Source organism: Coregonus lavaretus, assembly GCF_964263955.1.
Source record: "Coregonus lavaretus genome assembly, chromosome: 10".
Classification (NCBI taxonomy): domain Eukaryota; kingdom Metazoa; phylum Chordata; class Actinopteri; order Salmoniformes; family Salmonidae; genus Coregonus; species Coregonus lavaretus.
In genome coordinates, this window is record NC_139997.1 from 45,153,375 (window position 1) to 45,180,971 (window position 27,597).

Genomic DNA, 27,597 nt, shown 5'->3' on the forward strand with positions numbered 1-27,597 from the left:
TCCAATTCCTACCTATTCACCCGGGAGCTACGCAAGGTGTTCGACACCTCTCGGGTGGTGTTGGGGCACGAGGCTGGGAGTGTGACCGTTTGGTGGCGGACAACTCTGTGGAGTTCCGGACCCGGGCTCGAGAGGCAGGATAGGAGGAGGCCGCCATGGTCGTCCTTTACGCTCAGGGGCTATCGGAGGGGATGAAGGACGAACTCTCCTTCAGGTAGCTACCTGAGCGACTGGACGGCCTCGTCGACCTCTCGGTGTGGGTAGTCAATCAGCGACGTGAGAGAGCGTACGAGAGAGGCATGACGCCGGAGAAGCCGGGAAACAGGAGGGATCGCTAGTACCGGGAGGGGTGCTAGCGAGCCGGAACCGAAACCTCAACTCCAGAGACTCCCAGACTTTTCTCGCCATCAGGGTTCAGTGGGCCCGCGCTGCGTGTCGGGCGCATATACTGGTGGATTCTGGGGCCACAAGAAACCTGATGGATGCGGGGCTGGCCCAAGGGTGGAGTGTTCCGTTACTCTCCCTCTCCGAGCCGGTTCCGGTCATGGGCCTGGACGGCCGGCCGTTGGGGTCGGAATTTCATCACCCGGCGCACTGTTCCCGTGCATGTCCGGGTGGTGGGGGGGGCTATGGGAGGATATCCAGTTTTTCATTGTGGACTCTCCAAAGTGTCCCCTCGTCCTCGGGCACCCCTGGCTGGTCGCCCACAAACCCCGGATAGACTGGTCCACAGGGCTGCTCATCCTGGAGGGAGGCGCCGCCCCTGTCCTGTTCCGGCCTCCACCGACCACTCATCAGTCCGAACAACCATCCCAGACCATCTACCAGTCCTCACCTCTTTCCCAGGTCCTCAAAACCGCCTACCACCCTAGCGGCGGTTGCCACCGGGAGGACGGCGGCTACAGACTCCATCACCGGCCCAGACCTGGCAGGCGTTCCCCGGGAGTATTGGGATCTGGGGGAGGTGTTTAATAAGAGGCGTGCCAAGGGTCTACCTCCTCATAGGCCATACGACTGTGCTATCGATCTCCTGCCGGGCACCATGCCCACACGTGGGCGATTGTTTTCCTTGTCCCGGCCGGAGACGCTGGACATGAGGGAGTATATCGACGAGGCACTCGTCGAGGGTCACATCCGTCCCTCTACCTTGCCCGTGGGTGTGGGCTTCTTCTTCGTGGGGAAAAAGGACAGTGGGCGCTCAACGACATCACGGTTAAGAACCGCTACCCACTCCCGGGTCTTCACCAAGCTGGACTTACGTAATGCCTACAACCTGGTGAGGATTCGGGAGGGAGACGAGTGGAAGACGGCATTTAACACACCCAGTGGGCATTACGAGTACCAAGTCATGCCGTTTGGTCTAGCCAACGCGTCTGCCGTGTTCCAGGCGTTGGTCAATGACGTGCTCCGGGACCTCCTTGACTACAGCATTTTCGTGCATTTGGATGATATCCTCATATTTTCGAAGGACATGAGTGAACACCAGCAGCACGTTCGGCAGGTCCTCCAATGCCTTCTCCGTCACCAGCTCTACGTCAAGGCGGAGAAGTGTGTGTTCCACACTGAGACAGTCTCCTTCCTGGGGTTCATTGTCACCCAGGTGGACCTACGGATGGACCCAGCCAAGGTCAGCGCGGTACTGGATTGGCTCCAGCCCTCATCCTTCAAGCAACTACAATGGTTTTTAGGGTTCGCTAATTTTTATAGGCGATTCCTTTTCAATTTTAGCTCTCTAGCCGCTGCCCTGACAGCCCTCACCCAGACGAGCGTACGCTCCTTCGCCTGGACCCCGGAAGCGGGGAACGCATTTGATATGTTGAAGCAGCGCTTTACATCGGCCCCGGTCCTCGGGCATCCTGATCCGTCCCTGCCTTTCATTGTGGAGGTGGATGATTCAGACGTTGCGGTGGGAGAAATCCTGTCCCAGCAGTTCCTCACGGACGGTAAGACTCACCCCTGCGTGTTTTTCTCCTGTCGGCTGTCCCCGGTGGAGTGGAATTACGACGTGGGGAACCGTGTATTGCTAGTGGTCAAGCTCAGCCTGGGGGAGTCGAGACATTGGCTAGAGGGGGCCGCCCATCCATTTGTCGTATGGACTGACCACAAGAACTTAGCCTACATTCAGCGGGCCAAGAGGCTCAACTCACGCCAGGCCAGGTGGGCGTTGTTCTTCACCAGGTTCCCGTTCACCATCTCATACTGTCCTGGGTCGAAGAACACCAAGCCTGACGCGCTCTCCCGGCAGTTCGACCCCGTGGACCTGGTGTAGAAGGACGACCCCATTGTCCCCAATGCCCTGATTGCTGCCCCAGTTTCGTGGGGAATCGATAGGCTGGTCAGAGCAGCGCTATGGCGGGAGCCCGATCCGGGCGGAGGTCCATCGGGGAGGATGTACGTACCCAAGGCTGCGCGCTCGCGACTGCTTCAGTGGGCGCATGCGTCCGACCTCACCAGCCATCCGGGGAGCGCCAGGATGTGGGAGTTCCTGCGTAAGAGGTTCTGGTGGCCATCTGCTGAGGGGGATATGCGCACCTTCGTGGCTGCTTGCCCGGTGTGCATGCGCATGAAGAGCTCACGTCAGCCCGCGGCAGGGCTGCTCTGACCCCTGCCTATCCCCATTTCCGCCCTACCCCCCTCTGATGGATACACAGTCATCCTGGTCGTTGTGGACCGGTTCTCGAAGGTTGCCCACTTCATTCCCCTTCCCAAACTCCCGTCGGCCAGGGAGACAGCGAAGTTGGTGGTGCAGTACGTTTTCTGGGTCCATGGCCTTCTCCAAGATGTGGTGTCAGATCGGGGCCCTCAGTTCACCTCCAGGTTCTGGGAGGCGTTCGCCACCTGCCTCGGCGCCTCCGTCAGATTGTCTTCCGGCTTCCATCCCCAGTCGAACAGGCAGATGGAGCGCATCAACCAGGATCTGGAGGGGGTGCTGAGGTGCTACGCCTCCAGCAACCCAGCTACGTGGAGTCAGCCACTGGCGTGGGTGGAGTACGCCCACAACACCCTTCTCTGCTCGTCCACCAGCCTGTCCCCCTTCCAGTGCCAATACGGGTACCAACCCCCCCCCCCCCCCCTATTCCCCAAGCAAGAGGAGGAGGCGGTGGTCCCGTCAGTCCAGGCCCACATCAGTCGCCGCACCTGGAGGCAGGTACGGGCGGCACTTAAGCGGGCCTCGTCAGGTCTCAACATCAGACCAACCGCAGGCGTCGCCCAGCCCCGGTCTTTCACTCGGGACAGAGGGTGTGGCTATCCGCGCGGGATCTTCCCCTCCGAGTTCAGGAAGCTGTCCCCCCGGTTCGTCGGGCCATTCAGAGTGGTCCGGCGAGTCAACCCAGTGGCCTACCACCTGCAACTTCCCACCACCATGCGGGTGCATCCCACATTCCATGTGTCCCTCCTCAAGCCCGTCGCCACCTGTCCCCTGGCTCCCCTTCCTCATCCTGTTCCCCCGCTGCGCCTCGTAGGAGGGCAGCTGGCTTTTACTGTGGACCGGATCCTGGACTGCCGGTGGGTGGGGAGGGGTCTCCAATTTCTGGTGGACTGGGAGGGTTATGGGCCGAAGGTCCTGGATGACATTCTGGACCCAGGGCTGATAACAACATTCCGTCGCATCCACCCGGAGGCCCCGAGGTGAACGGCTGGGGTCGTTCGTTGGTGGGGGGGGGAACACTTTTACAGGAGGGGGTTGCAGTTCCGGAGCGACCCACTAGGTGTCATCCTCCAACAACCTTAGGCACCTCCTCACTCACAGTCGGGACTAATCATCTTCCTATTGGTGTCACCTGTGTCTATCTGATTCACCTGTGTATTTATGCCCTCACTTCCCTGTGTTCCCTTGCTCAGTTTTCTCTGCTAGTTTCACTATGCCAAGCAGTACTAATCAGTGTCTGATCGCGGGACGTATGGACAGGTACGTGAGAAGTGTTCTCCCTGTTTATTTATTATTTCAGTCATAGTTAGTATTTCATATTTTTGGCTGTCTTTTTGAGACTTATTTGCTCCGCCTTTCTTTTTTATGTAAAGTCCGTTATTTTGTATTCTGGCTTCGGGACCATCAGTAAAGTTCCTTGTTTCACCATCTCTGCCTACTGCAACTGGGTCACACCTCACACCAACCCTTACAAGTTAGTGTTAAATGTTGAATGATAAATTCACATACAGACACATCTCACTTATGGTCCTACTAGACAATTTAGGAAGGCAGCTACCCGTTCTGGCTGACTATAACTGTCTCACCATTGCACATGCTCACAACTCACATGCACAACCCCTGTAGTTAAAGATTGCCATCTACAATGCCTTACATAACGTAGTAACGCATTACGTTTTCACACATCTTTTTTTACAAATGGCATATCATAAGCTACTAATTATCCATCATTACAAGGAGATGATGATGATGAACCATTATCCACCTTGATACAGTGGGGAAAAAAAGTATTTAGTCAGCCACCAATTGTGCAAGTTCTCCCACTTAAAAAGATGAGAGAGGCCTGTAATTTTCATCATAGGTACACGTCAACTATGACAGACAAATTGAGAAAAAAAAATCCACAAAATCACATTGTAGGATTTTTTATGAATTTATTTGCAAATTATGGTGGAAAATAAGTATTTGGTCACCTACAAACAAGCAAGATTTCTGGCTCTCACAGACCTGTAACTTCTTCTTTAAGAGGCTCCTCTGTCCTCCACTCGTTACCTGTATTAATGGCATCTGTTTGAACTTGTTATCAGTATAAAAGACACCTGTCCACAACCTCAAACAGTCACACTCCAAACTCCACTATGGCCAAGACCAAAGAGCTGACAAAGGACACCAGAAACAAAATTGTAGACCTGCACCAGGCTGGGAAGACTGAATCTGCAATAGGTAAGCAGCTTGGTTTGAAGAAATCAACTGTGGGAGCAATTATTAGGAAATGGAAGACATACAAGACCACTGATAATCTCCCTCGATCTGGGGCTCCACGCAAGATCTCACCCCGTAGGGTCAAAATGATCACAAGAACGGTGAGCAAAAATCCCAGAACCACACGGGGGGACCTACTGAATGACCTGCAGAGAGCTGGGACCAAAGTAACAAAGCCTACCATCAGTAACACACTACGCCGCCAGGGACTCAAATCCTGCAGTGCAAGACGTGTCCCCCTGCTTAAGCCAGTACATGTCCAGGCCCGTCTGAAGTTTGCTAGAATGCATTTGGATGATCCAGAAGAGGATTGGGAGAATGTCATATGGTCAGATGAAACCAAAATAGAACTTTTTGGTAAAAACTCAACTCGTCGTGTTTGGAGGACAAAGAATGCTGAGTTGCATCCAAAGAACACCATACCTACTGTGAAGTATGGGGGTGGAAACATCATGCTTTGGGGCTGTTTTTCTGCAAAGGGACCAGGACGACTGATCTGTGTAAAGGAACTAATGAATGGGGCCATGTATCGTGAGATTTTGAGTGAAAACCTCCTTCCATCAGCAAGGGCATTGAAGATGAAACGTGGCTGGGTCTTTCAGCATGACAATGATCCCAAACACACCGCCCGGGCAATGAAGGAGTGGCTTCGTAAGAAGCATTTCAAGGTCCTGGAGTGGCCTAGCCAGTCTCCTGATCTCAACCCCATAGAAAATCTTTGGAGGGAGTTGAAAGTCTGTGTTGCCCAGCGACAGCCCCAAAACATCACTGCTCTAGAGGAGATCTGCATGGAGGAATGGGCCAAAATACCAGCAACAGTGTGTGAAAACCTTGTGAAGACTTACAGAAAATGTTTGACCTGTGTCATTGCCAACAAAGGGTATATAACAAAGTATTGAGAAACTTTTGTTATTGACCAAATACTTATTTTCCACCATAATTTGCAAATAAATTCATTAAAAATCCTACAATGTGATTTTCTGGATTTTTTTTTCTCATTTTGTCTGTCATAGTTGACGTGTACCTATGATGAAAATTACAGGCCTCTCTCATCTTTTTAAGTGGGAGAACTTGCACAATTGGTGGCTGACTAAATACTTTTTTTCCCCACTGTATGCAGAATTTTGGCAAGCACTGACTGGCACTATTAAATATTCTGTTAACTAAGGGGCCTAGCCTGAACCATGAAAAACAGCCCCAGACCATTGTTCCTCCTCCACCAAACTTCACAGTTGGCACTATGCATTCGGGCAGGTAGTGTTCTCCTGTCATCAACCAAACCCAGATCATTTGAAGGGGTGTCCACATACTTTTGTGTGTATACAGTGGGGAGAACAAGTATTTGATACACTTCCGATTTTGCAGGTTTTCCTACTTACAAAGCATGTAGGGGTCTGTAATTTTTATCATAGGTACACTTCAACTGTGAGAGACGGAATCTAAAACAAAAATCCAGAAAATCACATTTTATGATTTTTAAGTAATTAATTTGCATTTTATTGCATGAAATAAGTATTTGATACATCAGAAAAGCAGAACTTAATATTTGGTACAGAAACCTTTGTTTGCAATTACAGAGATCATACGTTTCCTGTAGGTCTTGACCAGGTTTGCACACACTGCAGCAGGGATTTTGGCCCACTCCTCCATACAGACCTTCTCCAGATCCTTCAGGTTTCGGGGCTGTCGCTGGGCAATACGGACATTCAGCTCCCTCCAAAGATTTTCTATTGGGTTCAGGTCTGGAGACTGGCTAGGCCACTCCAGGACCTTGAGATGCTTCTTACGGAGCCACTCCTTAGTTGCCCTGGCTGTGTGTTTCGGGTCGTTGTCATGCTGGAAGACCCAGCCACGACCCATCTTCAATGCTCTTACTGAGGGAAGGAGGTTGTTAGCCAAGATCTCGCGATACATGGCCCCATCCATCCTCCCCTCAATACGGTGCAGTCGTCCTGTCCCCTTTGTAGAAAAGCATCCCCAAAGAATTATGTTTCCTCCTCCATGCTTCACGGTTGGGATGGTGTTCTTGGGGTTGTACTCATCCTTCTTCTTCCTCCAAACATGGCGAGTGGAGTTTAGACCAAAAAGCTCTATTTTTGTCTCATCAGACCACATGACCTTCTCCCATTCCTCCTCTGGATCATCCAGATGGTCATTGGCAAACTTCAGACGGGCCTGGACATGCGCTGGCTTGAGCAGGGGGACCTTGCATGCGCTGCAGGATTTGAATCCATGACGGCGTAGTGTGTTATTAATGGTTTTCTTTGAGACTGTGGTCCCAGCTCTCTTCAGGTCATTGACCAGGTCCTGCCGTGTAGTTCTGGGCTGATCCCTCACCTTCCTCATGATCATTGATGCCCCACGAGGTGAGATCTTGCATGGAGCCCCAGACCGAGGGTGATTGACCGTCATCTTGAACTTCTTCCATTTTCTAATAATTGCGCCAACAGTTGTTGCCTTCTCACCAAGCTGCTTGCCTATTGTCCTGTAGCCCATCCCAGCCTTGTGCAGGTCTACAATTTTATCCCTGATGTCCTTACACAGCTCTCTGGTCTTGGCCATTGTGGAGAGGTTGGAGTCTGTTTGATTGAGTGTGTGGACAGGTGTCTTTTATACAGGTAACGAGTTCAAACAGGTGCAGTTAATACAGGTAATGAGTGGAGAACAGGAGGGCTTCTTAAAGAAAAACTAACAGGTCTGTGAGAGCCGGAATTCTTACTGGTTGGTAGGTGATCAAATACTTATGTCATGCAATAAAATGCAAATTAATTACTTAAAAATCATACAATGTGATTTTCTGGATTTTTGTTTTAGATTCCGTCTCTCACAGTTGAAGTGTACCTATGATAAAAATTACAGACCTCTACATGCTTTGTAAGTAGGGAAACCTGCAAAATCGGCAGTGTATCAAATACTTGTTCTCCCCACTGTATATAGTGTATATTGACACTGAATACTTTGACTTGACTGTTCCCCAATAGCAGAGATACCGCTTCTTTGTTACAAAGCATTTTTGTTTTGCCTGCATCAAACCCTACCTCACTGCAGAACTGTAGCTACAGTATATGTGAGCCCACTGTACTCAGAATCACCTCTATTTGGCAAGTACATTTACACATAACCATAATTTGCCGTAGTGAGAACGTGCTGCCAGCAATAGACAACATACAAACAGAATACAGACACAAGTTCAAATAGACATCATACAGAATGTATAATATCAGAACAGTAAGCATAAAACATAAAACTCTGATGCAGCACATCCCTCTCTGTGAAGCAGGTTGATCTCCCATCCCCTTTTTGGTCTTAATTTAAGGTTAGCGTTAGGCATTAGGGTTAGCAGTGTGGTTAAAGTTAGAGTTAAGGTAAGGGTTAGGTTTAAATTCAGATTTTATGACTTTGTGGCTGTGCCAGCTAGTGACCACTGCAGAGCTGCCTCCAGAACAAGATTCATGACAAAAAACGCTAACCTTCCACTGTGAAGCTTGTCCTGCCTGCGGCCAACAAAATTAAACCAGCAACACAAAATACTGGAATTTCTCAGCAAGATAATACCTCCTCCCTTCAGTGCTATGTATTTACTGCCATGCAAATTCCTCAGCCTGTCAAAGCAACAGCCTTCAATGCATGTAACATCTCTGAACACTTCATTTTACTTACGCAGCACAGGTGCAGTTCATGAAAATACACAAACCATTCAGACTGAATTATTCCCTGTCCTCACACTTTATAGCATAATTTTCTTTTAGCTATCCATCACCTAACTAGTAAAAGATCACATCCTCCTCTTACCTTGGTGTCTCTCAGGCCTCTGGAACAGACTGGTTGACAGTGGGTTTGTCACAGTCCTCTGAGTAAGTTGAGCAGTACATTGCACCATGTAGGTAATTGCTCTCAATGTGTAACTATTACAAGGACGTTCAACTTTAACCTACACCTCCATAAAAGCACCTGATTGGTGTTATTCTGGAAACAGGAACAGAAGTAGGTAGCCTAGCAGTTAAGAGCGTTGGGCAGGTAACTGAAAAGTAGCTGGTTTGAATCCCGAGTCGACTAGGTGAAAAATCTGTCGCTGTGCCCTTCATCAAGGCACTTTATTAACCCTAACTGCTCCTGTAAGTCGCTCTGGATAAGAGCGTCTACAAAAATGTATGAACAGAGGAGCACATTCAGAAAACATTAACATAAAACCCACCTCTCTTAGAGGGAAATAATTGACAAATTAACACCAACAGAAAACCATCTATGATGTTCTTTTGTTGCACCAGAGACTGGATGTCTAAACAATGGAATAAGTTATATCTTTATTAACAAATAGACTGCTATTGTAGTATTAACTGCATTAAACAATGAACTGGCATGACTCCAGGGTAGAAAAACGTGATTTTAAGTGGCACATTTTTTGGAGCAGGGCTGGGGTCAATTTGAAGTGAAGGCAGTCAATTCAGGAAGTAGACTTAAATAAGAATAAGAATAAATACAAAAATTCATCGATTTTCAATGAGGAGTAGAAGCTATATATTTCAAAAGTTTTTCCATTTTTTATTTTTTATAAAATCACTTCCTGAATTGACCACCTTCGATTGAATTGACCCCAGCCATGAAGTGTAGTAGATCTATATTCTCTGCTAGGAACATCACAGATGGATTAGTTTGACTTTTTTCAAATGTAATGTTTAACTTCAAAGAGTGCAACAATGGTTAAAATTGTATAAATGTTTAACACACCTATATTGCTGAGTTTTATAAATATCTATTTTTTCATTATAGAATGACAAAACATCACCTCATTTCACACCAGACTTTCAGTAGGCTCTTTCTTGACATGTAGAAAATAAAATACAGCAACTCCATCATGTATTTTATGAGTTGGTTTATAATTCCTTTTACATTTAATTACCAGTGGTCAGTTCCATTCTTTTATTTTTTTACATACTTTTTACATACTTGCAGGTAGTCTCGTTCCCAGCCTGATTCATAGTTCATAATACACATGCATTTATATTATTTAAGTATAGAATACTCTGCAATACTCTGATGGCTAAAGGTGAGAGAGAGAGAGCGAGAGAGAGAGTCAGAAAAATACATTTAAAAAATGAAAACCTGAATGAATCCATATTTTCTACATAGATTGTGATATGTGATATGATAATTACTATGATAATTGACAAACTGTGTACAAAATGTATTAGCATTAAATCAGCCCTCTCAAATAGAAAGTTAAACCGTCACGAGCTGCTAAACAACATAACTGGCCTTGGACGGTCACCTATATCAAGAGAAAGTATGAAAAAAATAAAATAAATGTATGCACTCACTAACTGTAAATCGCCCTGGATAAGAGCGTCTGCTAAATGACGTAAATTTAAATGTAAAGTATTCGCACGACCATGATCTATGCAGCTCGGATTCTTATTGGACGCAAAGACCACGAGCTCCACGTGATGTTGTAGTAGGCTACACTGACTGCACGAGCTCTGTTGGGCAGTGCATGGTTATAACGGCAAGACGCTGGAAATTATTTGAATACGAATAGAAAGCTATGCAATACTGCTGGTGTAATCCTCAAAATTTAATCTAATAGAGAATATAGTAATTTATCAATCTCTGCTCATATTTTCTCCCTTTGTTTTCATACTGTTAAGAGAAAAAATACATGCGTGCGTTACTCAATATCCAAGTTTAGGCTACTGTGTAACTGTTATGGCTACATTCTGTCAGGTACATGTACATAGTGTCAAGGAGCCGTTGTTCAACTGAAACATAATTCTGTGAAGTAATGGGTTCTAAATTGACCAGGCAAAGTAGTCTGGACCAAATAGAAACCACATTTTCCAAGAAGAGACGCCAGCGGCATGACAGCTCCGGAGAAGCTGAGCGAAGTGGAGGCGGCGAATTCTTGTTTACATCCCTGATGCTGAAGTCAGACAAGCTCCCAGGGATGCTGCGGAAAAGCAACCACAGCCCCTATGTGAGACGGGTGGCATGGATCAGGGAAATACAGAAGCTTCTTCGAGAACAGAAACAAGAACAGGCAGTCGAGGTGCTCAAATTGCTAAGAAAGGTAAGAGAGCATGTTTAACATTGAATAATAGTTTACTTCTCCTCAACTTCATAAGATGTGTCCGTCCGTAAGTTACCTGGTGCACCTGCAGAATTTGATGCTGTTTGATCAGCAGTAGCCACAGGTTGTCACTCAAGTCAGCCTGATCAATCAGATCAATCATTAGAAATGTACTGGTAAAAATGCTGCATCTACTATTCGTATTAGATTATTATGTATGTGTACGCTACTGTAGGTTTGTTTGTAATTTAGGCTGGGTTTCTTCATATTTTGGGGTTTCCCCTTTTAAATGATTTACTGTATGTCACAGTCTCTTTAAATGTTTTTGTTCATTTAATTGTCAACCTTCATTTAGGGTCTTAGCTATATACACTACATGACCAAAAGTATGCCTAGGCCTAGCCCGAACCATGAAAAACAGCCCCAGACCATTATTCCTCCTCCACAAAACTTTACATTTGGAACTATGCATTGGGGCAGGTAGCATTTTCATGGCATCCGCCAAACCCAGATTTGTCCGTCGACTGCCAGATTGGTGAAGCATAACTCATCACTCCGGAGAACGCGTTTCCACTGCTCCAGAGTCCAATGGCGGCGAGCTTTACACCATTCCAGCCAACACTTGGCATTGCGCATGGTGATTTTAGGCTTGTGTGCGGCTTCTCGGCCATGGAAACCATTTCATGAAGCTCACGGCGAACAGTTCTTGTGCTGACGTTGCTTTCAGAGACAGTTTGGAACTCGGTAGTGAGTGTTGCAACCGAGGACAGACGATTTTTACGCGCTACGAGCTTCAGCACTTGTGTGGCCTACCACTTCGCAGCTGAGCCGTTGTTGCTCCTAGACGTTTCCACTTCACAATAACAACACTTACAGTTGACCGGGGCAGCTCTAGCAGGGTAGAAATTTGACTAACTGACTTGTTGGAAAGGTGGCATTGACGGTACCACGTTGAAAGTCACAGAGCTCTTCAGTAAGGCCATTCTACTGGCAATGTTTGTCTATGGAGATTGCATGGCTGTGTCCTCGATTTTATACACCTGTCAGCAACGGGTGTGGCTGAAATAGCCGAATCCACTAATTTGAAGGGGTGTCCACATACTTTTGTATCTATAGTGTAGTTTAGTTCATGGTACAATTATTCAGTGGCTTGCCCCTTACATAATCACAGATCAAAAGTGTCTGCTGTGTCAGATTGTCTGCCTTGTCTGGCTCAGGTATGTATGGTAACACCATCACTGCTGTAGAGATGTAGGTCCTCAGGCTCTTCCTGGAATATCACAGATCAGACAGGTGACAAAAGTAGACTGAAATAGAGTATATAGAGTGCACTTCCCTACAGGCAACCACTGAGTATGTTAAACGAAAGGCCAATTTTCTATTCCTTCGATGTCATTCTCGTGGACACAGAAATGCAATGTTTTCCTACATTCCACAGTTCTACATAGTGTACATGAAATGTGTCCACATATTTATCCTGCCATGCTGGATGGTGCTTGTGAATTGCACACAAATTAGTGAACTATCTGAGCCACGTGCCACTCATCAAATTTAAGCAGCAGCAAAAGGCATAACCTTGCACTGCTCTGCTTCCCTGTGGTGAAGAAGGCGCAACAGCTCAGGAGGCTGAAGAAATTCAGCTCAGCCCATAAGACCCTCACAAACTTTTACAGATGCACTATTGAGAGCATCCTGTCGGACTGTATCACCGCATGATACGGTAACTGCACCGTCCGCTACCGCAGGGCTCTCCAGAGGGTGATGCGGTATGCCCATCGCATCACCGGGGGGCACACTGCCTGCCTTCTATGACATCTACAGCACCCAGTGTCACAGGAAGGCCAAGAAGATCATCAAGGACCTCAGCCACCTGAGCCACGGCCTGCTCACCCCGCTATCATCCAGAAGGCAAGGTCAGTACAGGTGCATCAAAGCTGGGACCGAGAGACTGAAAAACTGCTTCTATCTCAAGGCCATCAGACTGTTAAATAGCCATCACTAGCCGGCCTCCACCCAGTACCCTGCCCTGAACTTAGTCACTGTCACTAGCCGGCTACCACCCGGTTGCTCAACCCTGCACCTTAGAGGCTGCTGCCCTATGTACATAGACATGGAACACTGGTCACTTTATTAAACTGACCAGTGTTCCATTATTAATGTTTACATACTACTTTTACCCATTTCATATGTATATACTGTATTCTAGTCAAGGCCATCCTATTCAACTATTGCTGTACATAAACAATTCTATCCTACGTTTTCTTCAGATATACTATACTGAACAAAAATATAAACGCAACATGCAACAATTTAACGATTTTACTGAGTTACAGTTCATATAAGGCAGCCAGGCCAACTCCCTGGGGAGCCAGGCCCAGTCAATCAGAATGAGTTTTTCCCCACAAAAGGGCTTTATTACAGACAGAAATACTCCTCATGCTGTTTAATCAGCTTCTTGATATGCCACACCTGTCAGGTGGATGGATTATCTTGGCAAAGGAGAATGCTCACTAACAGGGATGTAAACAAATTTGTGCACAACATTTGAGAGAAATAAGCTTTTTGTGCGTATGGAACATTTCAGGAAAAAAAAATTTTCAGCTCATGAAACAAGGGACCAACACTTTACATGTTGCGTTTATATTATTGTTCAGTGTACAGTGAGGGGAAAAAGGTATTTGATCCCCTGCTGATTTTGTACATTTTCCCACTGACAAAGAAATGATCAGTCTATAATTTTAATGGTAGGTTTATTTGAACAGTGAGAGACAGAATAACAACAAAAAAATCCAGAAAAACGCATGTCAAAGTTGTTATAAATTGATTTGCATTTTAATCAGAAAGATTTCTGGCTCCCATGTGTCTTTTATACAGGTAATGAGCTGAGATTAGGAGCACACTCTTAAAGGAAGTGCTCCTAATCTCAGTTTGTTACCTGTATAAAAGACACCTGTCCACAGAAGCAATCAATCAATCATATTCCAAACTCTCCACCATGGCCAAGACCAAAGAGCTCTCCAAGGATGTCAGGGACAAGATTATAGACCTACACAAGGCTGGAATGGGCTACAAGACCATCGCCAAGCAGCTTGGTGAGAAGGTGACAACAGTTGGTGCGATTATTCGCAAATGGAAGAAACACAAAATAACTGTCAAACTCCCTCGGCCTGGGGCTCCATGCAAGATCTCACCTCGTGGAGTTGCAATGATCATGAGAACGGTCAGGAATCAGCCCAGAACTACACGGGAGGATCTTGTCAATGATCTCAAGGCAGCTGGGACCATAGTCACCAGGAAAACAATTGGTAACACACTACGCCGTGAAGGACTGAAATCCTGCAGCGCATGCAAGGTCCCCCTGCTCAAGCCAGCGCATGTCCAGGCCCGTCTGAAGTTTGCCAATGACCATCTGGATGATCCAGATGAGGAATGGGAGAAGGTCATGTGGTCTGATGAGACAAAAATATAGCTTTTTGGTCTAAACTCCACTCGCCGTGTTTGGAGGAAGAAGAAGGATGAGTACAACCCCAAGAACACCATCCCAACCGTGAAGCATGGAGGTGGAAACATCATTCTTTGGGGATGCTTTTCTGCAAAGGGGACAGGACGACTGCACCGTATTGAGGGGAGGATGGATGGGGCATGTATCGCGAGATCTTGGCCAACAACCTCCTTCCCTCAGTAAGAGCATTGAAGATGGGTCGTGGCTGGCTCTTCCAGCATGACAACGACCCGAAACACACAGCCAGGGCAACTAAGGAGTGGCTCTGTAAAAAGCATCTCAAGGTCCTGGAGTGGCCTAGCCAGTCTCCAGACCTGAAATTAATAGAAAATCTTTGGAGGGAGCTGAAAGTCCGTAATGCCCAGCGACAGCCCCGAAACCTGAAGGATCTGGAGAAGGTCTGAATGGAGGAGTGGGACAAAATCCCTGCTGCAGTGTGTGCAAACCTGGTCAAGACCTACAGGAAATGTATGATCTCTGTAATTGCAAACAAAGGTTTCTGTACCAAATATTATGTTCTGCTTTTCTGATGTATCAAATACTTATGTCATGCAAATGAATTACTTAAAAATCATACAATGTGATTTTCTGGAATTTTGTTTTAGATTTCGTCTCTCACAGTTGAAGTGTACCTATGATAAAAATTACAGACCTCTACATGCTTTGTAAGTAGGAAAACCTGCAAAATTGGCAGTGTATCAAATACTTGTTCTCCCCACTGTACATGCCCGTCTGAAGTTTGCCAATTAATATCTGAATGATTCAGAGGAGAACTGGGTGAAAGTGTTGTGGTCAGATGAGACCAAAATTGAGCTCTTTGGCATCAACTCAACTCGCCGTGTTTGGAGGAGGAGGAATGCTGCCTATGACCCCAAGAACACCATCCCCACCGTCAAACATGAAGGTGGGAACATTATGCTTTGGGGGTGTTTTTCTGCTTAGGTGACAGGACAACTTCACTGCATCAAAGGGACGATGGACGGGGCCATGTACCGTCAAATCTTGGGTGAGAACCTCCTTCCCTCAGCCAGGGCATTGAAAATGGGTCGTGGATGGGTATTCCAGCATGACAATGACCCAAAACACACGGCCAAGGTAACAAAGCATATTAAGGTCCTGGAGTGGCCTAGCCAGTCTCCAGACCTTAATCCCATAGAAAATCTGTGGAGGGAGCTGAAGGTTCGAGTTGCCAAACGTCAGCCTCGAAACCTTAATGACTTGGAGAAGATCTGCCAAGAGGAGTGGGACAAAATCCCTCCTGAAATGTGTGCAAACCTGGTGGTCAACTACAAGAAACGTCTGACCTCTGTAATTGCCAACAAGGGTTTTGCCACCAAGTACTAAGTCATGTTTTGCAGAGGGGTCAAATACTTATTTCCCTCATTAAAATGCAAATCAATTTTTTACCATTTTTGACATACGTTTTTCTGGATTTTTGTGTGGTTATTCTGTCTCTCACTGTTCAAATAAACCTACCATTAACATTATAGACTGATCATGTCATTGTCAGTGGGCAAACGTACAAAATCAGCAGGGGATCTAATACTTTTTTCCCTCACTATATATCAACTCACACACTCTTAGAAAAGAAGGCGCTATCTAGAACCTAAAAGGGTACTTCGGCTGTCCCCATAGGAGAACCCTTTGAATAACTATTTTTGGTTCTGAGTAGAACCCTTTTGGTTCCAGGTAGAACCCTTTACACAAAGGGTTCTACATGAACCCAAAATAGTTCTACCTTGAACCAAAAAGGGTTATCCTATGGGGACAGCCGAAGAACCCTTTTGGAATCCTTTTTTCTAAGGGTGCACCGTTCCACTGAGCCGCTTTAACAACAGAGGTGGTACTTGTAGCTCTCCTGTTTTTCCTCAGTGAGTGGAAAAGCTGCTTTTTCTTTCGGGGAAGGCTGGATTTGGAGTTAATCTCCTTGAGCTGTTGGATGGTGGTGGGGCATGCCTGATGCCTCCTTCACAGCACAGCACACAGGAAGTTATTACACAGAGGAGATGCACAGAGGAAGCAATGAGACCAATCTCCCTTCTGGGCTATTAACGTTAATTACTTTGGATTCTTCTCTATGTTCGTCAGTAAACAAGGAATCAGCAAGCAAGCATTAAGCTTAAAAGCATAAACACTGAATATGTTTAGTGATGTGTGAAAGCAAATACTAAAGTGTCTTGGAGGTTATAATAGGCTAACATTACCTTTGTAATGAGACTTTCCAAAAACTACTTTTGGTATTTGTTTCATTAGTTCATTGTTGATATAGTCCCTAAATGTTTTGCATGTCAGCAATCAAGTTTTCAAGATATATAACTTTCAAAATACGGAAATACAGCAGGTATGCAATATTATACAAAATTGGTCATAGTTAAACTACTTGATGATTTACCACATTTTTTACATACTAATCATAAAATGATCCACAATCTAGGCCTATCTCTATGCTGTTGTTTGAGACTTGTTTACTGTATTCTGTTGTGGTATATTTCCCTGTCATAAAGGGAGAGCTGGAGAATGGCCCGGAGTCAGGGAATCCCAGAGAGCTCTAGTGTAATACATAAGCCAGAAAGCTGGAGGAGAAAGTGCTGATGGGAGTTTTTCTCAGAGCTTTCACTGTAGGCGTCAGTGCTTAGCCTATCAGACTGTAGGGTCTGCTTAACATAGGAGTCCTCAGCCTCCTCCTATACAGCATCTTTACACCAGCTTACATGTATAGCCCTAGCCTGCTACTACCTTCACATTGCATGGAGTCCAGCAAGTATACAGACCTACAGCAGCTTTGCTCATACCTTGATATCATATAACCCCATATGTGACTTAGAACACATTTAGTAAACCAAGTCCTGAAACAAATTAGTTATAAGAGGAGGAGAATGTTGTTTTGTCCTCCTCTGCTCTACTCCGCCTTAACCTTTCATTGTGGTGGATGTTTTGTTTTTGAGCCTTTCCGTCACGTCTTGCCTGCGGTTTCAGCTCATTTGTTTCAGGGATTGCTGTGTGTGTTTGGTTGATGTCATCCTCCTCGATATGGGAGGTTGGTGAGGGCTGCGTCGAAGGCCTTTTGATGTGTGTCAAAGTGTTAGGTTTCAAACTCGGGCTCACGATGACATCAATCCCTCCTCACCAGCAGCAGCCCTCAGAGCATTACCGGAAGTTGCAGCTTCCTTTGCCTCAATCTATTTACACTGCTGGTGTCACTGCAAATAGCAGCAGCCCTGCAGATGATACTAGAAAGAACAACCTCTGGGGGTGTTTTCTCATTCCTCGTTTTTATTAAACCCGTCTACACATCACACACGCCTGCCATTTTAATTCCAGAGAAGATGGTAGGGAGCGGAAGTGCTGTAGACTTGAACCATTTCTCTCTAAGTGCCTGCGTGGTGTTTTTAGAGGTCTTTCTTGGATAGCTCTGGAGTGTGTTCAGTGTGGTGTGTGTGTAAAGACCCAGGGCTTTTAGGGATGGAAGTGTCCTAAGGCACATTACTGCTGCGTTGGGTCTGCAAAGTCACTGTCCCTAGAATGCATGTAATGCAATAGAACGTAATTTTACTGTTAGGGGTGAATGAGGGCACAGCACATCACTTTAGTTGTTGTGTGTCTGTTAAAATGTCATTTTGGGAGAAATTGTCCTGCTTTAACCACCCATATACCCCTCATCCCACACCCCAGCCTATCCTGTGCCTTGTCCCATGTGGCACTCTTACTGTAAAATCCTCTCAGCTTGATAAATGAACATCATGAGGAAAGTGGATGATGAAAGGATTATGCAAATACATTGACAATCTGTTACCATTAAGCAGTCCACATCATGTCACTTGAATACTTAATGACGCATGACTTGCACTTAAATAATATAGAAATTCACCCCTTGTTGGACCTTGGAATGATTGAAAAGAAACACCAATGATATATTATTCTCTCCTGCTCTGTATTCCTACAGGACTTGGGACTCCAGGGAACATCCCTCAATGATATCCTCTATAAGAATACAGCCTTTCTCAACCTGGTGGATCCAATCTCCCATGAGCTCTTGCTCAGCCTGGCCAAAGACATGCAGTGTCCAAAGAGGGTAAGCCCATCGTAATGTCTGACTGTTGATCTGTCTGTTTGTCCATCTGTCTGTTTGTCTCAACCACCTCAGCCGTGCTGTTGTCAGGGAACATTAAATGAGATCAGGCACAGAAAATAGAACGTTTAGGAATCCACGGCTGCAAGGGTCAATTCAAGAGCAAATAGATGATGGTCGGTCTCTTAGAAATATGACTGCTAGGCCATTTGGTTTGTTTCCAGCCTTCTAACTGCTGCCATCAATCATACAGTTGTTATGATTAGGCGTGTGTGTGTGCATACGTGTTCAATCCTGGGGTGCTGGAGACATGGGGCACCTATTTATAACTAATGACCAGAAGTAGGTAAGTCACAGTGTGGTGTCATTACTACAACCGTCAAAGTACAATCCAATGTCTGGGACTGTCATTCCAATGTCAACAACAACTCATCACAATGTGAAGAACCAGTCTCAGTGCTTCAAAATGCATCACAACACATTACTTTTATTGTGCGTTCAACCATAGTACTGTGTTTTTAGATCTCAAGAGCCCTGTGGTGGCTACAGCCTATGCATATTCTGAATCGTGTTTGAATTTGATTCCATGTTGACAATGCCCCAATTCACATCAACGAGAAAAACATGTTATTTCCAGATTATAGTCAAGGCCTTTTCTAAGAATACTTCCATTCAGTGAACCCTTTTCCCACAAAGATGAAACATAACAAAGACTGTAATAGTGTTCTTACTGACATCCCATTGCCTGATAAGAAACGCTGGAAGGTTTGAAGTGTATGAGGCATGTTTGTGCCACACAGAGTGGGAGGAGTGGGAATGGTTAATAGCCTGAGGTAAATTGCCCCTGTCTTTTTTCTATTTCGCTGCATTGCTTCTTTCTTGTTGTTGTGTTGTACCATTAATTAGATTTACCCTGCTCTGCTTAACCCAATCCTTTTAAAGTCTTTGGGGAAGGGGGGGTGGAGAGGGAGAAAGAGCAATGGAGCAAGAGCTGGAGCGAGACCAAGGAGAGAGGGACTGACAGAGATGCTAAAGCATATTTTTATGTATAACCATGTTGGATGGACAAGGGAGAAGACCCTTGAGATAATGTGGTGAAAGCAGTCAAATGGTTGGATTGTTTGTAGTGGGATAAGTGAAGGGGATCAGAAAATTATTATTATAATATATTATTATAAATAACCTTCACCTTTTAAACCATCACTACACAGCTCAATGTGACATAATAGGGGTTGCAAGGCCATAAGTGAAACAGTGGTCCATTGAAATATGTTTATCCAAGATGTTCTGCCTTGGGCTTCTAAAATGTATCAATTAATTCTTAGGCGTCACAAGGTTGCCTGTTGTGCTAATTGTGGTTAAAGGTAAATTCCACCCAAAAACTATATTTTGATATTTGTTTCATTAGTGCATTGTTGACATAGTCCCAAAATGTTTTGCTTGTCAGCAGTCAAGTTTTCAAGATATGTAACTTTCAAAATACAGAAATGATCCCGTATGATGCATGTTGCATCATATGATGCAAAACGCAGGGGTCAAATTCCATTGTTCATGATGTCAGAAAGGAAAATAGGCCTATTTTCATTACATTTATTCAGTTCAGAAAGTCAACTAGAGCAGTCTCTTTGATTGTTCCTCTATTTGAAAGCCAGACACCTTAAGCCCTTAGTGTTTGTGTATGTGTATATTACAGGAGACAGACACCCTGAAGTCGTCCGACAAGATCTGCAGACAGCTGATATTCCACCTGACCCCTCACTCCAAGTGGATGAGACAGAGCCTGCCCAGGAGGAAGTCGCAGGCCTGGTGAGTCCGTCCGTCTGTCCATCTGTCGCTGACACATCCACCAACTGGGACAGCTACTGCCATAACACCACCGCAAACAAATAAACAGCTAACAGCAAACTGACATCAGAGCAGTGATACAGTACGCACGGCCCCAAAACCTACTTAAGCCCACTAACATCTCTGAAACAGGACAGTCTCGTGTTTAGTGAGTGTGTGTTAGAGATTAGTCACTCCTGATGTTGGGCACTTTACTGTACAATACCAGCAAGGATTTAATGTGTTAGATAATTACACAGCAGCACCAGCTTCCACCAAGTGTACTTCGTTATTGTCTTGGGTAGGGTTGCGAAGCTACCGGTAATTTACCAAAGTTACTGCAATCTTCAGTAATTATGGTAATTAGCAGAAAATCTATGGCAATCTATCGTAATTTTGGTAATTTATACTTGAATAACTTAAAACATATATATTAATATATAGTATTCATTCATTATATCTGTGTCCATATTGTCCATGAGTTTCTAGTAGATAGACCACATGGTTCAAGAGAAAATAGCCTAATTAATGAAAAAATCATTAATCAACAATGCCATTATTTTCAATTAACTCTGCAACTCTTCCAACTATTGACTGTGTTTAAAACTGCCACTAGTTTGACGCCAAAACTTTGACAACAAATACATACTGACATAGTAAAATACGTGTTTAAAAAAATATTTATAAAGGATCATTCATGCTGAAACTCTCATATTAAACATCAACGGTATTCACTAAGTTGATGGTTTATATTTAGGATAATGTTTTTTAATTTTTTTTGTCATTTAGCAGACGCTCTTATCCAGAGCGACTTACAGGAGCAATTAGGGTTAAGTGCCTTGCTCAAGGGCACATCGACAGATTTTTCACCTAGTCGGCTCGGGGATTAGAACCAGCAACATTTCAGTTACTGGCACAACGCTCTTAACCACTAAGCTACCTGCCGCCCAGCTTTGTCATTCAATTTGTTCTTTTAAAATCATCTTATTTAATTATTTCATACATTTTACATGTGATAAGGCCACACAGAGGGCCAGCGATTATTACAGACACCTGTGATAATCTGAAGTACCCAAAAGGGCCACAAGATGTATTGTGATAGATTACATAAAATCCTTGAAATTCTGGTAGTTTACTGGTAAACTTAGAAAGTGTCCAGTAATATACCCTCCCTTTGCAACCCTAGTCTTGGGGTCCTATAATATAGGCCTGTGTAGTAGCCTATTGTGTAGGGCAGTATATCATGTTTACTTGGTGCAGAATACGTTTCTATGGGAGTGTACTGTAGTGTAGTTGTTCCACGCCCCACTGCACAGCTTGACAACGGTCATGGTACTGTAGATCTATCTAACCGATGAATAAATGAACAGATCAATCCTAATAAATAACAGAAAGAGATCGGTTTTAATGAGAAAAACATCAGACAGATCCAGCTCGGGTGCTAAAATGGTGCCGACAGAGGGCGCCTCAAGCTCTGATAAAACATTGCAGGTTTCAGTTTTTTTTCTTAATAATTTTGTTTTGTGCATTACTGCATACACCCGGGTAGAACTATTGGAATACAAATCGCTGAGTACTCACCATCCACCCAACCTCCCCGAATTCCCTGAGACTGCAAAACAATGGACTAGCATCTTCGGCGAGGCGCCGAGCGGCTTGGGAGTCCTACCGGAGAGTAGGAAGCGAAAATACAGACGGAGAGGCAGACGTGGCGGGGTCTTAGTGAGATTAAGACGTCCTCCATTACCGAACATACTACTCGCCAATGTTCAATCATTAATGAACAAACAAAATGAGCGAGGATCTCCTTCCAGAGGGACATCAAATCCTGCAACATTCGGATTATATGCAACCAGCGGGTTTTACAGTTTTCCGAGCGAATCGGAAGCGGGCTCGCTCTGTCAAGAGTAAAGGTGGTGGGCTCTGCTTTATGACAAACAACACATGGCGATGGGGGAAACATACAGGAACTTGCAAGCTTCTGCTCCCCCAACTTGGAATACTTGGTCATCAAATGTTGCCCTTTTACCTTCCGAGAGAGTTCTCAGGGATTATCGCCATGGCTGTGTACATCCCGCCCCAAGCCGACACCAAAAAGGCTCTCAAAGATCTTCATTGGACCCTGAACAAACTGGAGATCGCATTCCCGGAGCAGCATTCGTTGTTGCAGGGACTTTAACTAAAGGAATTTGAGAACCGTGCTCCCAAATTATTACTAACACATCGACTGTCTAAATCGCGGAAATTCTACTCTTGACCACTGCTACATGCCTTTTCGGCACGGGTATAAGGCCCTCTCCCATCCTCTTTTCGGATGACTCCATCTCCATCTTACTTCTCCCTGCCTACAAACAAAGACTTGAGGGAAGTTCCGGTGGTCAGGTCTGTACAGCATTGGTCCGACCAATCAGAATTCCGCTCCAAGACTGTTTTATCACGTGAACTGGAATATGTTCCCGGGTCGCCTCTGGAGATGACGTCAATGAATATGCGGCTCAGTCACCGGATTCATAAAAAAATGCATAGATGACGTGATACTGATAGTACCTTTAAAAACGAACCCACTTCAAAAACCGTGGATTGATAGCAGCCTTGTAGGAAAACTGAAAGAGAGAGAAGCTGCTTTTAAATAGTACAAATATGACGTACGCAGATAGATCAATATGGTGAAACACAAGTATAGGAACAAAGTGGAGGAGCAATTCAGCGGGTCGGACACAAGGCATATGTGTCAGAGGCTCCTAACATTCACGGATTACAAAAAGAAAGCCAGCCACATCACAATCACCAACACCACCCTACCGGGCGAGCTAAACACCTTTTTCTCAAGATTCGAGCACAAGGACCCTGAGCTGCCGAGGAGAGCCCCTGATGACAACGTGGGCTACACACTCAGTCTCCACTGAGGACGTATGTAAGTCATTCAAACGTGGTAACCCTCGCAAGGCTGCCGGCCCAGACGGCATCCCTAGCTGTGCCCTCAGAGCATGTGCAGAACAGCTGGCTGTTGTGTTCTCTGACATTTTTAATCTCTCCTTAGCTCAGGCCGCTATACCCATCTGCTTCAAGATCAAATCAAATCAAATGTTATTGTCCACTATCATCCCCGTGCCCAAGAAAAGGAAAGTAACTGAACTGAATGACTACCGACCAGTAGCACTCACTTGCGTCATCATGAAGTGCTTTGAGAGGCTAGTCAAAGACCATATCACCTCCTCCCTCCCTAACACACTAGACCCTCTCCAATTAACCTGCCCTGACAGATCCTCGGATGACCCAATTGCCATTGCGCTGCACATTGCCCTTACCCACCTGGACAAAAGGAATGCATATGTGAGGATACTGTTCATCGACTACAGCTTGGCCTTCAATTCCATAGTGCCCTATAAGCTCATTACAAAGCTCACGGCCTAGGGTCTCCTCCCTATTCAATTGGGTCCTGGACTTCCTAACGGGCCGCTCCCAGGTGGTGAAGGTAGGCAACATTCCCTCCTCGACACTGATTCTCAACACAGGGGCCCACAAGGATGCGTCATCAGTCCCCTCCTGTATTCCCTGTATACCCACGACTGCGTGGCCTCACACAGTTCCAACTTCATCATGAAGTTCGCTGACGACATGACAGTCGTAGGCCTGATTACCAACAACGACGAGACAGCCTACAGGGAGAAGGTAGGCACTCTGACAGCGTGGTGCCAAGTAAACAACCTCTCCCTCAACGTTAGCAAAACAAAGGAGCCGAATGTGGACTTCAGGAGGAACCAGGCTGGACACGCCCCCATCCTCATCAACGGGGCCACGGTGGAGACGGTCAATAACTTCAAATTCCTCGGCGTACACATCTCAGAGAAGCTGAAAGGGTCTAACCACACGGACACCGTAGAGAAGAAGGCACGACAGCAACTCTTCGACCTCAGGATGCTGAAAAAATGTGTCCTGTCCCCGAGGCCCTCAGTGTTCTACAGGAGCAACATCGAGAGCATACTGTCGGGCTGCATCACAGCCTGGTACGGCAACTCCACTGCCGCGGACCGTAAGGCGCTACAGAGGGTGATAAGTGCAGCCGAACGCACCATTGGGGGCACACTGCCTGCCCTACAGGACACCTACAACACCAGGTGTCGCAGGAAGGCCAAGAGGATCATCAGGGACCCCAGCCACCCAAGCCATGCCCTGTTCTCCCCGCTTCAATCACTCAGACGCGGGCAGTACAGGAGCATCATGGCAAAAACTGAAAGACTGGCCAATAGTTTCTACCCTCAGACCATCAGGCTGCTGAATGGCCACCACTAGTCAGCTACCTACTCCACCCTCCCCCATGCTACTCCCCCTATGGACATGTATTTATTAATCACTGCTACAGTTATGATGTGTATATATAGTGCTATTTCTATTGTTGTTTTTTATTACCATTTTCATTATTTTATTTCACTTAGTGATGCATGTTGGAGCTCGAAGCATAAGATTTTCACTGTACCCTGCAATCACACCTGCAACCCTGTACAGTGGCACCCCCCTTGGCATTTTTCCTATTTTGTTGCCTTACAACCTGGCATTTATTTTTTGGGAGGGTTTTATCATTTGATTTACACAACATGCCTACCACTTTATATTTATTATTGTGAAACAAACAAGAAATAAGACAAAAAAACTGAAAACTTGAGCGTGCATAGCTATTCACCCCCTCAAAGTCAATACTTTGTAGAGCCACCTTTTGCAGCAATTACAGCTGCAAGTCTCTTTGGGTATGTCTCTATAAGCTTGGCACATCTAGCCACTGGGATTTCTGCCCATTCTTCAAGGCAAAACTGCTCCAACTCCTTCAAGTTGGATGGATTCTGCTGGTGTACAGCAATCTTTAAGTCATACCACAGATTCTCAATTGGATTGAGGTCTGGGATTTGAGTAGGCTTTAGCAGTATGCTTAGGGTCATTGTCCTGCTGGAAGGTGAACCTTCGTCCCAGTCTCAAATCTCTGGAAGACTGAAACAGGTTTCCCTCAAGAATTTCCCTGTATTTAGCGCCATCCATCATTACTTCAATTCTGACCAGTTTCCCAGTCCCTGCCGATGGAAAAACATTCCCACAGCATGATGCTGCCACCACCATGCTTCACTGTGGGGATGGTGTTCTCGGGGTGATGAGAGGTGTTGGGTTTGCGCCAGACATAGCGTTTTCCTTGATGGCAAAAAAGCTCAATTTTAGTCTCATCTGACCAGAGTACCTTCTTCCATATGTTTGGGGAGTCTCCCACATGCCTTTTGGCAAACACCAAACGTGTTTGCTTATTTTTTTCTTGAAGCAATGTCTTTTTTCTGGCCACTCTTCCGTAAAGCCCAGCTCTGTGGAGTGTACGGCTTAAAGTGGTCCTATGGACAGATACTGCAATCTCCGCTGTGGAGCTTTGCAGCTCCTTCAGGGTTATCTTTGGTATCTTTGTTGCCTCTCTGATTAATGCCCTCCTTGCCTGGTCCGTGAGTTTTGGGAGGCGGCCCTCTCTTTGCAGGTTTGTTGTGGTGCCATATTCTTTCCATTTTTTTAAATAATGGATTTAATGGTGCTCCGTGGGATGTTCAAAGTTTCGGATATTTTTTTATAACCCAACCCTGATCTGTACTTCTCCGCAACTTTGTCCCTGACCTGTTTGGAGAGCTCCTTGGTCTTCAGGATGCCGCTTGCTTGGTGGTGCCCCTTGCTTAGTGGTGTTGCAGACTCTGGGGCCTTTCAGAACAGGTGTGTATATATACTGAGATCATGTGAAAGATCAGGTGACACTTAGATTGCACACAGGTGGACTTTATTTAAATAATTATGTGACTTCTGAAGGTAATTGGTTGCACCAGATCTTATTTAGGGGCTTCATAGCAAAGGGGGTGAATACATATGCATCCACCACTTTTCCGTTATTTATTTTTTTGAATTATTTTAAGCAAGTTATTTTTTTCATTCCACTTCACCAATTTGGACTATTTTGTGTATGTCCATTACATGAAATGCAAATACAAATCCATTTAAATTACAGGTTGTAATGCAACAAAATAGGAAAAACGCCTGTACGTGTGACTATTAAACACTTGGAATCTGAATCTGAAACGCTGTGTAAACAATAGACAGAACCGCATATGCTCTCCAGCTGTAATTGCCAAGCAGGTGCATTTGAGGGGAAGAAAACACTGCATATTACGGAGAAAACATTCTAATTATCATCATGTTTCCTTCTCCCTGAGCAATTAACCTAGTTTGTGAGATATTTGACCGCCTCAGTCGAACCGTCAAGCCTCTCTCCTTGTTGCAATGTCTCTCAGAATAAGACTCAATAATAACAAGGCTGGCTCTCCCACTGTGTTCATTAGCAGACTGCTCTGGCAGCAGGCTCCTCGCTGTAAATCGTCCATCTTCTCACAGCCTTCACCCTAACTACCCAGGCAGACTCACTTCCCATAGCCTCCATCCTAACTACCCAGGCAGACTCACTTCTCATAGCCTCCACACTAACTACCCAGCCAGGCAGCCTCAGCCATACTGCGCTGGAACCCTGTCAACATCATTTGTATTGAAATAAATTTCACGGCTTACTGAAAAAGTACAGAAGATTTTGGAAGAGGTTATGCTGTGAATACTGGTAGCATTTAGGGCACAATTCGAGAGAGAGAGAGAGAGAGAGACAGAGACAGAGAGAGACTCCCATATCTACTTGCTCAAATACCACAGTGTGCCATCACAGCAGAAACATTTGTGACCTCTTGCCACAAGAAAATAACAAACACCACTGTATTATACAACCCATATTTATGTTAATTTTTCCCCCATTTCTACTTTAACTATTTGCACATTGTTAAGAAACATCAAGTGTAATATATTATAAAAAATAAAGCAAACAAAATGCACCAAATTCTTTATTAATCTTCAACATAGAAATGCTACCAAAAACAATTTACTGAAACTGGTTACATATCACGGAGTCACCCATGATTCACCAAATGTGGTCCTCTGTAGCTCAGCTGATAGAGCACGGCGCTTGTAACGCCAAGGTAGTGGGTTCGATCCCCGGGATCACCCATACACAAAAAATAAAAATAAAATGTATGCACGCATGACTGTAAGTCGCTTTGGATAAAAGCGTCTGCTAAATGGCATATTATTAAATGATATTTTGAAGGAGGAAACAAAGTACTTTACTTTAAGTTTGTGTTTTTGTTTCAGTCGCCTCCATCTCCTCTAACTGA

The 27,597-nt window shown here is 45.3% G+C and overlaps 1 protein-coding gene and 1 pseudogene across 2 annotated transcripts in view; one reads left to right on the forward strand and one right to left on the reverse strand.

Moving 5' to 3' along the window:
* Positions 1-8,747, reverse strand: part of LOC311136236 (glutathione hydrolase 1 proenzyme-like) — a 30,285-nt gene extending 21,538 nt beyond the window's left edge. The window contains exon 1 of the mRNA XM_084170364.1: positions 8,705-8,747. The gene's annotated coding sequence lies outside the window, so the exon portion shown is untranslated. The remainder of the gene's footprint in view (positions 1-8,704) is intronic.
* A 1,890-nt stretch (positions 8,748-10,637) lies between these two features.
* The window catches only part of LOC311136237 (leucine-rich repeat-containing protein 75B-like), a 41,839-nt pseudogene continuing 24,879 nt past the window's right edge, over positions 10,638-27,597 (forward strand). The window contains exons 1-3 of the transcript in view: positions 10,638-10,976; positions 18,422-18,550; positions 20,241-20,353. The product of the transcript in view is annotated as a leucine-rich repeat-containing protein 75B-like (transcript). The remainder of the gene's footprint in view (positions 10,977-18,421; positions 18,551-20,240; positions 20,354-27,597) is intronic.